The sequence below is a fragment of the Onychostoma macrolepis genome, chromosome 01 (genome assembly GCF_012432095.1).
Source record: "Onychostoma macrolepis isolate SWU-2019 chromosome 01, ASM1243209v1, whole genome shotgun sequence".
NCBI lineage: Eukaryota > Metazoa > Chordata > Actinopteri > Cypriniformes > Cyprinidae > Onychostoma > Onychostoma macrolepis.
This window is the reverse complement of record NC_081155.1, coordinates 33,722,499-33,736,179: the sequence shown is the minus strand read 5'-3', so window position 1 is coordinate 33,736,179 and position 13,681 is coordinate 33,722,499. Positions and strand designations below refer to the sequence as shown.

Sequence of the window (13,681 nt, the reverse complement as noted above, 5' to 3'; positions counted from 1 at the left end):
CTTTAACAGATTTGAATATTAGAAGCGTATTAGTGTATTAGGTGTACGCCAGGTTAAAGATATGGGTCTTTAATCTAGATTTAAACTGACAGAGTGTGTCTGCCTCCCGAACAGTGTTAGGTAGATTGTTCCAGAGTTTGGGTGCTAAATAGGAAAAGGATCTCCCGCCCGCAGTTGATTTTGATATTCTAGGTATTATCAAATGGCCAGAGTTTTGAGAATGCAGCGGACATGGAGGACTATAATGCAGTAAGAGCTCACTCAAATACTGAGGTGCTAAATATTTCAGGGCTTTATAAGTAATTAGCAAGATTTTAAAATCTACAGTATACGATGTTTAATAGGGAGCCAGAGCAGTGTTGACAGAACCGGGCTAATGTGGTCATACTTCCTGGTTCTAGTAAGAACTCTAGCTGCTGCATTTTGAACCAGCTTTGTTTATTAAGCACGCAGAGCAACCACTCAGAGCATTACAGTAATCTTAACCTTGAGGTCATGAACGCATGAATTAATTTTTCTGCATTTGACATTGAGAGCATAGGTCGTAATTTAGATATATGTTTAAGATGGAAAAATGCATCACAGCTCATCACGTTCTCTGCTGTGAGAGATTTTGAGAAAAAGAATTAGAATTAATAGTAGTATACACATAAATGTCTGAGATCGATACCTTAAATAACAACAGCATAATTTTCATTAAATCATCTCATACACTTTCGTAATATATTAAAGAACCTTACCTTGAACATGTATGTATTGCTTTGGAATTGTCCGGATATTGGCTAGTATGGGTCTGTAATATTATGGTACAGATGGAAAAATCTTAGACTTTTAATTAAGTACAGCAGATATCAACTGGCCTCAAGAAGAAAAAAAAAAGCAGCACTTACAGTTGTCCTACGACTCAATTACATCTCCAAACTGTTGTGAAGAATCATTAAAAACAGCTTTCCTAAAAAAAAAAAAAAAAATAGATAGCCATTACCATCTGGATTAAAAGAAAATAAAAGCATAGACAAGTAAACAGTAATACACATGAACTAATGTTATACGAGCAAGCAACAGGACCAGTAAATACAACAGAACAAAGATACAAATGTGCTTAACATTAATGATAAATACTATTGAATAAACTAACCAAATGTTTTTTTTTTTTAAATCTCTTTACGTTATGAATTAAACATAACTTACACGTGTTTTTCTTTTATTGATTGATTAAGGACAGGGACAGCAGAAGCTGCTTTAACTTTAAAACTGAATGCACGGATCCAATATATTGATTCACATCTAATTTTCTCCCAAAAGTTTACATACGCATAAGACATAACGACTGTGTTATGTTAAACTTCAACAGATTTTGTATAGCCTATATTTGGCGATTCAAATGGGCGGGTCTCGTGCACGCGCTGCGGGTGCATGAGTACAGAGAACCGTTTTGAAAAGAACGATTTCAGTTCGGTTTCGCGTCTAATATAGCTTTTAAAATATCAAGCTATTTATTTTTCATTGATCCATGCTTTTTTATTCACTCTAACATGTCAATAACTTTGCAATCCGCCCAATGAAATATGCGCGGATGTGCTGCCACATGTATGTTACGTGTTACAAAACACACCCGTAAACAAGTTAACTTAGACAAAATCATCATATACATACTGTATATATCAACTGTAGTAAGAATAAAATCAAAGTTATTTAATTTGTATAGTCACTCACCGATACTGTGGAAGTGTGTCTCAGCCACGGTCTTGTTGCGAGGAAAACAAGATGGCCATCGATATGTTTCACAAAATGTAAAATTTTTGATTTGATATGAAGCAAATACTTAAATTACACCAACAAAACTTACTTTTACTTCCAATTAACTAACTAATATACTTTAGAGACAGAAAAGTAAATATTTGAAGTCGGATCAAGTATAATATGTTTTTTAGAGTAACAACAATGTGCACTTTTGTCAGTGTGACCCTAAAATTTATATGGTAGTGTGCGGTAATGTCTTGGATTTTCTTAGACATGTACCATGGTAACTCGATGCTATTCTTGATATTCACAGTATTCTACCTCAATGTAAATACCACGGTACATGAAATGGTAATGCAGACAAGTTTCCATAGTAACATCATATGTGGACATGATACAGTATGTCTAGAAAGCCATAATGTTATGGTATTTGTATCAAATTATATTCTTGTCATTTATAGTATTCTATATTGGAGAAATACCATGATATAGTAATGCAGTATGTAAAACGGTATAACCATCTAATACGACCAGCCCTGAAACAGTACTATGTTTATGTAAGGTGTGAACAGTGTGGTTGAGTGTACAAGTGTGTGTGTGTGTGTGTGTGTGTGTGTGTGTGTGTGTGTTTGCAAGGCACATATGTTTCCTAGGAGACAGATTCGTCCTTGATGAGACTCATAATATTTCACAGCTAAAATTTTATGGTATTGATAAACCGTACACATAGCAGAGCTAAAGACCCTGGAGATAAGTGCTGGAGATCAGGAGATCTCGACACCGTTTGCTTTCCATCAAAGAAGGGATAAACAGACAGGTCTTAAAATAAAATTGATACACAAGCTAGAAACCTCAAGACCCTGAAGACCTGGAGCATCTTCAAGAGATCATAAAGCACACCCTGAATTACTGAATTCCTACAATGCCCCTCTCCCTCTAAACATAAACAAATAAATAAATATTCCTGTCCCCAGTCTTGCCTTACTAGAGTCAAGCCCCACTCACACACACTTCTCTTTTACGAGTCTCCCGAAAGCTTATCGTTTAAGGATCATAAATAGTGCTGCAGCCTCATGCTGTAAATAAATAGATCATTCAGTTTTCCCCTCTTCTACCGGCCACGAGGTAAACAAGTGCGCATACACAAGAGCTAGAATGAGAACATTTACACCTGGGGTCTGACCTGCATACACACTGATGCGTCACTATAATGTTGAGTATGAATGATGTGTGTGAGAGTGAAGAGAGACAAAGAGGGAGAGACAGTCAGGTAAGCGCTGACTTTGCAATTCAATTTCTCTGCCCCTGTCTCCAACTTACTTGTTCTATTCATCTCGATCATTTGCAATTTCTTTCACTATCTGTATGGCTGCAGACGATTTAATTCCATTCTTTTGCATTGTATATATTTATTACTATGATAATGGGATTACATAATGTACACTGTCCGTCAAAAAATGTGAAATAATTAAAATTTTTAAAGGTTTTTAAATAAAATCTCTATTTGGTTACAAGAATTAAGAATTTTTTTATTATAGTAAAAACAGTAATACTGTGAAATATTATTTTAAAATATATTATTTTTCTATGTGAATACATTTTTAAAAAGATTTTTAAAAATGTAAAAGGTATCTTAAATTACTCCAGTCTTCAGTGTCACATGATCCTTCAGAAATTCTAATATGCTGATTTGGTGCATTAAAACAAACGACTGACAAAGCACAAGAGAAGGCTATACATACAGAGTTGAACCAATGAACTCATGAGTAACCGTGGGAAATAACAAAACAGATGGGTGTGCTCCAATATGCCAACAAACAAGGGAACAGAGCAGCAGGGAAACATGGATTAAGAATAGATGGTATACAGTTTCTGTGCACATCAATATAGCGTAATTTTTGTCACAATGTACAACATTAATTACTGTTTTTGCATTATTGTAAGGGGTAGGTCTAGGGTTGGGGTAGGAGTAGATGTTAATAAAACACAATCTAATAGGTAGAAAACTTAATTTATTGTTAGCTTCCGGTTTTAGCTTGATCCCTTCTAGCCACAACCGGAAACATGAGGAGAACAAAATGAAGAAGACACAGAGCTTCTAGTCTCGCGTAGCCAGACCTTCAGAATGACAGCTGAAGGTCTGGAATCCATGGCAGCTTTTATTGGCCAAGGCCGACATGTCAAACAACCAATCACAGTTTGTTTCGTTCAGCATCACATTTTGGGGGCGTGGAAATGTCGCCACAATAACAGACCAGTGTGTAAAACTCTCGGACGTATTTTAAAGATTCTATGCCACGAAAGTTTAATATTTCACATCCTTTTGAAAATCCAGCGTTTAGCTGTTCCTTATAAGCGTTCGTAGTCACAGTTGTAAACACGGCGGCTTTCTTCTTTCGTGAGGGGTTTGGCCACACAGCATCTTTGTTTTATACACGTCTCCCGGAAATCACGTATATTTCAACCAATCCGATGACGACTTAGAAACTCCAGAAGCGTTTCCGCTTTTGTGTTCCATATGCATCAGACGTTCAGCCAACGGTCCGTGGGCATGATGTCTGAGGCTGAGACCACAGAGCTACAAACTAAGGCTCCATACACACAGAGACGCATTTAGCTGTATAAGTGGAAATTTTATATCATATCGGCGTTTCGTCCAGATGGATCCAGCGTTCTGGGAGCCCGAAACTTCTATGTTTTGAAATCGGGTCCCAGAGTCAGTGCCATGTTAAGCCTTTGCGGGGCCCTGGGCTAACGCAGCTTTGGGGGGACCACCTGAAGTTGAAACTGAAGATTTCAATTTAGTTTTAAACTCATAGACAGAATTTGAAGCTTTCACAGATAAAGGAAGGTTATTCCATACTAGCCTCAGTCCAACTATTGCAAATAGTAAAAGGTATATAGTGTGTTTTCTAGCTGGATGTTCTGCTTACGATCAATAATGATGTCTTTGCATTCGACCAAACTGATTTGAAGAAATCAAAACACGAGTCCCACACGCTGTGAAGCAAGAGCGACTAGGCGGCAGAAGATTCAACTGCATTTGCAATCCAAACAATGATTTGGAAAAAGAAAAATGTATTTGTTATTTGTTAGGTCTAGGTGGTCATACGGCGTATGTCTGCAAATACGGGACAAACTGATGCCTTAAATATGGGACGATTCTGTATTATACGGAACGGTTGGCAACCCTAAAATGCAAAAGAGAATTAACTCAGGGGTCCCCTAGTGTTCGGGGCCCTGAGCTGCAGCCCATGTTGCACATTAGGATAACACGGCCATGGCCAGAATGGATCAATCTGAAAACTACACCTTTTTGTTTTCGTGTGTACAGCCAATCTATATATTTTGTGAAAGGATGATGTCATCACCCCACGTTTCGACCCTAGTCAGACACTGCTACGTCACATAACAGCAACAACAACAACAATGGCGGACTACATGCTTGTGTTCGTGCTGCAGAAACTACTGAGCCTATTAGCTTTACTAACTTTACTAGGCTTTTCTTGTTGCTCTGTTGGGTTTGTATACAGCTTAAAACCCACAAAGATCATTTGTCATCAAACGTAGAACAAAGTATCTGATTTTAGATGCAAATGATGAAATCAAGACACACAACAGGTTTTCTCATTAAACTAACTTAGGTACATAAACTTCCAAAATTGTTTAATTCAAAAATTCTAACTTGCTCAATTATGTAAGAATCTAGAGTAAAGCAGATGTTAAGAGACCAATATCCTGAAACCCAAAATTAGCATAAGCTGACTGATCACCAACTGTGTTTCCACTCAAGTCAAGTTTCTTTATCTCTACATGTGTGACTTTAGAGACGCTTTCTCTCAAAAATCAATGACCATAGTGTGGTCATTCATGTTTGACTCGTCCAAATGACTCACCTCAGTAAGACATACAGAGCTATTCTTAATAAGATTAAGGATAGATTTGCGTGACATTTACCATAAAAACATACACTTTGTACCATTTAATTATTATTATTCTTAGATATGCAATTGAGTAAAAGTATTCAGTTACTCAAGTATAGTGAAGTAGTACTTCAAGTACTCCTCTGATAATAGTGTCAGCTGGGACCTCACGTGTCTCTCTGCTGAGAAAAATATATTAATAAGGATAGTACAGGTGTGCAGAAACAATCTGCCTGGCAACATAGTGCCACATTGTCAATTAAAATCTGAGACAAGGACTTCAATGGCTCACTGTGTGCATGTGTGTGCATATTCATACTCTGCTTTCTGCATGTGAACATATGGAGAGGGAGCAGTGACAGCGCTGACACTTTTTCAAACACACATACTCAAGAGGTCAAAATTTTGTGGTGTGAGTTTGGCTTACGTGACAGTACAAGTGCAATTTTGACAGACTCGCTTGTGTAATACACACTCGATGACAAGATTAGCTGACAAACATTTACTGGCAAACGAGAGGAGAGAAAAAGGAGGGGAGAACTGCAATGGTGTACCAAAAACTCAAAGTTTGCATGTGTGTGTGCGTGTGTGGATGTGTAGACCGAGCCTTAGACCATCTGTGAGTCTGAGAAGCCAATTTTCCGCCCCTAGACCTTCACAACCAGCAAAGTGAGCGGTCTGCCAAGAAAAGAAAGATTTTAATGCCAAGAAAATCCCTTTCCTCTTTCAGTCTGCCATTCAGCCTCCATCTGCGCTGACAGGGACTGGTGTGTTTAGACAGCTCCCTGCCATCTTTTATCATCTGTCCCTTGTCTGCGTTTCAGTCTACAATCCACTGGGAACCAGCGATTAAGAAATTAACACACAAACCACAATATAATGATTTATAATAGTGCAATTACCGAACTCGGCGAGCCTTTATTTACATATAGGATTGAAAATGAGACATGGAGATCTAAAAGCATGCCATATGTTGGATGTGGTGCTGGAAAATGTCATTTTTGGATAAAAGCACTGACGTCCATGTAAAGTCATTTCAATGGAACATATGTTTTCATTTTATTTGTGGTCTTTTTGCCACATTTATTCAGACAACAGTGGAGAATAGGATTCGAACACAAGCACCACAGCTCAGTGTGTCAGAACACACAGATTTCTCTTTATATTTTAGAAGAAGTAGGCCTACAGCACTCGTCATCAACGGGCAAGAAAATTCAAGCATGCTCTCAGAAAGCATGTGTGTGGTAGGCATAGACTGTAATAGTATGACTATTTTCAGTAAATTACAAATTAGTTTGTACACATGCATGGTTGGCATACGCAACACTTTCACTTCAGTTTCTACCTTTATAAATGCAGATTTGTTTCTCACTTTTGATGAAGGATTAAATCCAATGGAATTTAGGATCAAATCTGAATTTAGAATCAAAATCTATGAATGAGGCATCTTGTCAGACTTCAAGGTTGCAGACTTCAAGTACTACCGGTACTTGAGGTAGTAGTACTGTTTTTGTTTTGTTTTTTAATATAGAGACTGATCACCAACTATGTTCACACTCAAGTCAAGTTTGTCTTCATCACTGTATGTGTGTTGACTGAAGAGACTTCTTCTCAAAAATCAATAACCATAGTTGTGGTCATTCATCCTTGACCACTCTAAACGTCTTACCTCAGTAAGACATAAAAAACCATAAGATTAAAGACAGATTTACATCACAACATTGTTTTTATTTATCAATATGACTATAAAATTTTCTTTATTTTATATGATTATTATCATCGAATAAAATTAACAATAAAATTATTATTAAATAAAAATAATAAACAAAATAAGAACTACTACTATTTAAATATTTCACAAAAAAAAAAAAAATGAGTATTATGTAAACTAATACAAAGATGATGATGATGAATAGTATATTTTTAGTATGTTTATTTATTTATTTAATTATTTAATGCTTTTATTTTGGCAAAACAAAAACACAGGGAGTCCCTAAAGTAGTTGTTGACAACAGCTAGTTTATATGCGTTTATTACAAGCTTGAGAAGCTGGTTGGTGCATGTTGCGTTCCCAAATCCATGTTTTTAAATTACCCAAACACAGCAGAGATGGAATTTGCATGGAGAAGCATTTGCTGCTTTGAAACACTGAAAACAATAAATCATGCACTGCTCGCATTTAAATGAACTCAGTGCAGCATTTCAGTTTGATACATGCAGAGCACATATTTAATTAGCAACATCGTGATTTCAGTTTTAATTCAAATAACTCTAAAGCCTCATGTACAAGCCAAATTCCTGCCAAATGAGAACCAAAGCTCAGTGTTGTGGAGCACGATGCACTAACTGTCAAATCAATGCTTTTTTGTAAATGATGTGTGGAGAAAGAATAGGAAAGTAATATTGCAAACTAATATTGAAACTAATACTGCAAGCCAGATTCAAACCTCCATTGCTCGCATGTCCAAGAATATGTACTAACCACAAATACAGCTCTGAGAAAACCAATGTCTTCCTTTGTGCGACAATAATCAGGGCTGGATTTTTAGACTCCAACCTGACAAGGAAGAAATCCATAAAGATATTTCATAAAGAAAGCCACAGAGTCTCAGATTGCAATGCAACGAAGGTCTATTGAGCAAATGTCTGCTGTATTGAACCACCTTTTTGATGACTGAACAAATGCAGAGGGCCAAACACACCAACATTCCTCCACAAAGGTCACCTTAAAGCCTGCTGAATTGATCAGAGAGAGAGAGAGAGAGAGAATGTGAGAGGGAGAGAGAGAGAATGAATCTGACTCCAGAGGACGAAGTACATCCACTGCTGCAGTGACCCACTAAATAAAACCACTCAGGCAAATGATGTGCATGAGGTTAAAACTACATACAAACCGCTTTCAACTTCAAAGATAGAAGCTAAACTTTGGGGAACAATGCCTTAGCTAACCAAAATACTACCATGAACACTATTGTATGTCTGAACAGGAAGCACTGAAACTGGCAATTTGTGCCGAACAATAGCGCATACATTAGCTAGCGTTTTAGTATGTAACACAGTGCAGAGCAGAGCCCGCTGGGACAGATTAGTCATGAGCTGTCATGGAGGAAAACATGAACCATAATGGCTGCACATCTGTCCAGTGTTAGCGGCAGCCGTACTGGATCAGCAGGAAACTAGAAGAGCAGGAGCTGTTAGTTTAAGTTGTAACGAGATAACTCTAACACATCACAGCTTTTTCGGACTTTCAGTTTCTCCAAAATATACTTTTTCCAGTGCCACAACACTACGGTGCTTATGCATGCAGTGTGGATGCTAAATTAATATTGCTTCAGAAACTATATTTAAGAGGTTACGAAATACATTATCATTCAAATATCTGAGGTCAGTACAGTAAAGACATTTACAGTATATTGTTACAAAAGTTCTTTTGAACTTTCTAATTATTAAAGAATCCTAGAATGTTTCCTGAGCACAAAATTAGCATATTAAAATGATTTTCCGAAGATCATATGACATTGAAGACTGGAGTAATGGCTGATAATTTAGCTTTTCACAAAATACAAAACAGTTATTTTAAATTGCAATCATATTTCAGAATATTACTATTTTACTGATAAAATAAATGCAGCCTTGGTGATCATAAGATTTCAAAAACATAAAAAAAAAAAAAAAAAAATAGTTACAGACCCCAAACTTTTAAACATTGTGAAATTGTAATCACTGACTCTTGCTTAGAAGCATTCTAAGCTTTTTTTAACTTGACTTTCATTTCAGTAACACAATTTTTAAAAATAAAGAATGCTGTGTAGACTCTTTTTTACATGCACATTTTCAATGCACATGTTCTACAAACACATTTTGCAATGATGTAATAATCCAGCAGTCCATCCTTTATATAGAACTCCCAAGGCTGAATTCACTTCAATCCATAATTCATCTGCTATGACTTATTAATGTCTCTTTTCACAGACAGACACAGTGAGAAATCAACAAATCCCGAGGAGCTCAGAGGATGACAGAAGAACAGTTTGAAAGATTAGATTGATATTAACATATGGTTAAGTACGTGGACACCCAAACACTGTGCCCATATGCTTGACATTTCATTTCAAAGCCAATGGCATTAATAAGAAGTTCTTCTTTCCTTAACTGCTGGAGCTTCCACTTCTCTGTAAAGGCTTTCCACTCTGTTGGAACATGGAACATGATTTGTTCCAATTCACACACAGTAAAGACAAGCACTGATGTTGGCTGATGGGCCTTGGCTTGCAAACTGCATTCCAAATCATCCCAAAGGTGTTCAGTGAGGTCCAGCTCTGGGCTTTGTGTGAACTAGTCAAGGTTCTACTCCAGACTGAGTACACCATGGACCTCTCTGTGCACAGGGGCATTGTCATGCTGGAACCGAAAGGGACCCCTTCCCAAATTTTGCCACAAGGTTGGAATCACAGAATTTTCTAGAGCACTGACTTTTTTTACGTAATTTGTAAAGATTGATCTAGGGTTCAGTCCCTGAACTGTTAAAAGTGTGGAAGTAAGCCTGCCTTTGGCTGAATAAAACATCTCTTTCATAAACAAAAATCAACTAATAAAACATCTTGTTCATGATCAACTGAACATGAGATCAACTGAATCTAACATTCAATGTATGAAAGTGTTTTTAAACACTTAAAGAATCAGTTGAATGAATGATTCACAGACTCCTGCAGAGAAAATAAATTATCGGAAGCCTGTGTATGCCCCAGAGTACATGAAATGAAAAGATAATTGTGACTAATTGCAAATTCTATAAATCAGTGACCAAATCTGAATGAATCTTTTTGGTGAACAGATTCAGAAAAAAGTTACTTAGCTTAATGTCAGCATGAAACCGAAGTTGCAATCATCTTTTCTTCCCTATTGTGATATATATGAGTGAAACAGCTTCTCAAAATAAAGAAAAAAATAAAGGACGGGGCAAAAGTCTTTTTCAAAGTCTGTTAACCCTGTGGCCATTTGTAATGCTTCCAGGCAACTATTTTGAGCACCCAAGATCAAGTCTACTTGAATGGGGAACTCCTGAAATCTCAAAAACTGCTTGCCAGACTCACATTTAAATAACAAATTTCAAATTAGCAACAAAATCTGACAGTAACTGTCCCATAAATGTTAACATTAAAATATGCTTATATTTCAGGTTAGTCCAGCCAATGTGTAGTAACCAGAGCATGACTTTACTAATTGGCGATTTATTCAGAAGACGGGACTTACTCCACCATATTGTTCATTGCACTTACATTCAGAGTAACAAAAGTGCACCATCTTGGAGTACTTTGTTATAATAGTGTCTTTAACGGACCACTCTGTTGCCTAGTGAGCATGCATCCCATCATCGTTTAAACTGCCCAGTCAATCATCTTGTTACAGTTAACATCCTCCACATTTAATTTAATTTAATTTCCTACTATATTGGAGAGAAGTTAAGTAGCATGTTGATCTGCCAGTCATGTATCTTTCAAGCCAAGAAGAACTCTCCTCGTGTGAGACCACATATATCTTCATAAAAGCTCACAATGTTGTTGCAGATGAAATGTGGATAACACTAAACAAATATTTTTCATTAAACCCCTTTATCTAAAATGCTACTTAACCGTCAGTCTTGCATATCCACCATGTCTGTCATTTTTCAATGCTTGTTATTTGCATCTTTGCCCAACAACAAGCAAAGGGTTGTGGGTAATATTCACCATCAGAGTGTGCCTGGATCTTCACTTTAAATTTTCATTGGAAAAAGTAAACCATCCAGGTACCTCTGGGATACTCATTTCACATAATATGAATTACTTAGGACAGATAGTATGCGAATTGCAAATAAGATGCAGCAACTTACAAGGGCACATAAAATGTACAAATCATTTGTAATAAGCACTGAAATATTCCATTAAAATATGTCCATTTTGATTTCATGGTGACTTAGCTAAATACCCACCACCACTGTGTAAAAAACACAATAAACAACACAATTTTATTTTCTAGCAGTGCACAGCCAGGACAGGGTTTCTGCATGATTTTTAAGCTCAAATTTAAGACTTTATAAGACCTTTTTTAAGACCTGCACAAATAAAATGAATATCATATTAGCGGGGTAGGACAATGTCTATAGTACCATATTAAACTGTAAAATTACTGTAAAGAGCATAATTTACAATTCAGATACAATTTTCACAAAAACAAAGTGTTATAAAATGATAAACTTTACATTTCAGCCTTTAAACCATTTTTAAGAAAATGGATAAGTCAAAATTATTAATTATTAAATTGATTTAAACAATTATTATCAATAAATTATTAAATAACATGAATTAGGGGTATGCGATATTGAAAAAAATTATATCTTGATATTTTCTGGGATTTTATCGATAACGATAATTAGACAATATTTTGCAGAGTGTGTTATTGTGCTGGTATCTTAAAGATTACCGTGGACAGCTGACTCCTGAATGTTTTTGATATTCTTCATATTCTGTGTGGTCAGTTCACAGCAATGATAGAAATTAATCTTTTGAAAATAAGTTTTATGGGCATTTTTAACTTTAAGCCGTTTTTTTCTAAAAGTGTGCATCATCTTTTGAGTCAAATTCTTGCATTTGGGCTGTTACCAAACAAATGAAATCAGTATCAGCAAAATTTATCTTTGCAATGAATCTGAAGTGGCATTTAGATGTATTTACACACAGTTTAATGCAGCTGCTAACCTGCAGTTACAAATGCATAAATAATGTTTTGGTATTTGAAACATAAAACGCTGAAAACTGATGTTTGAAATTATTTTTAAAAAATGAAGATACTTTAAATGTGAAATTAAAACCACCAGTAGGTGGCAGCAAGTCACTGTTAATAAATGAGTCATTGCGATTGAACCAAATCATTTAAACAGTTGATTCATTCAGGAACGATACACCTTCATGTTGCTCAGAGACGCAAAACAGTGCTGTGGCTGTGTTTGGAATGATTTTTGTTGGCGAAATAGAGCGAAAACAGGAAATATGGTGTCTAAAACGTAAGTCTCTTAACATTAACTTCTTGTTTATTGAACTGTTGCATAAAATCAATATCATATTTGTAATCATGCTGACATTTGGAGAATAAAACGGCACTCTTCTTGTGATATTAACTATATGAAATGATATAAATATAGGCTATAAATTTCCAGCCCTAATATCTTAAATTATGTGATGGTTCTAAATGCATTTTAATAGACTGAATCGTGCAGTGAAAGAAGGCACTCATGTGTGCATTAGTTTAATCAATGTTAACGGATTCATTCTCTGCCAGCAGGTGTCGCGTTTGGAAGAAATATAACGGTTTTTCACCAATTTGTGTTCAGGATTGTTTGGGGGCGGGGCTAAAACGGTGGCTCGATGACGCAATGGAGCCACCGAGCGTGGCCCCGCCCCTAACGCTATAATAACTATGTTGAGAGATCGAGTTCTTAGTTTGCCTTTTTGAATGTCTGTGATGTTAGATATACAGATTCTAGGCAGGGACGGTTCTAGGGTGGATACCCCGGTCTTAGCCAAGAGACATCAATATGTGGCAGAATACATACAATTTAAAAACACGGAGCGTTCACAATTCGCATCTAAAAACGCATGGAAACGCGAGCTTTACCGCTTTCTCTTCTTTCAAAGCGCACCAGAGCTTGCGCTCTTGTGGTGTTTGCCGTTGCTAAGCAACCATGAGCCGCGCAAGCCTTGAAGACTAGAAGGTTTCAACCACTGATCTATAATAGAGAACTGTAGCGCTGACGCAAGTTGAGCGCGCTTGCCGCGCATCTACCATTAAATAACGAACTTGCACGCTCAAACATGTATGGCTGTATAAATCCAATTAAGCTACTAGAGGTAGCATCAGTAGCATCCATTCAGGTTGTATTTGACAATCGAGAAAGACGGCCGCTTTCCCGCGAGTGGGCGTGGTTTCAGCGCCGACAGCGGACACGCCCCCAACGTTTAAGAGCAGAGAGTCCTGCT

The 13,681-nt window shown here is 36.7% G+C and overlaps 1 protein-coding gene across 11 annotated transcripts in view; it reads right to left on the bottom strand.

Annotated features, from left to right (window-relative positions):
• klhl5 (kelch-like family member 5) overlaps positions 1–13,681 on the bottom strand; it is a 79,791-nt gene that overhangs the window by 55,998 nt on the left and 10,112 nt on the right. For 4 of the 11 annotated variants that reach the window (XM_058749790.1, XM_058749559.1, XM_058749870.1 and 1 more), the window contains exons 2-3: positions 891–952; positions 741–793 (exon numbers count right to left, since the gene is read on the bottom strand). The exons of 3 other annotated variants lie outside the window; for them this stretch is intronic. The gene's annotated coding sequence lies outside the window, so the exon portion shown is untranslated. Of the gene's footprint in view, positions 1–740; positions 794–890; positions 7,350–13,681 lie in introns of those variants that run through there. 4 more of the 11 variants (XM_058749295.1, XM_058749377.1, XM_058749639.1 and 1 more) reach the window with 3 other exon arrangements.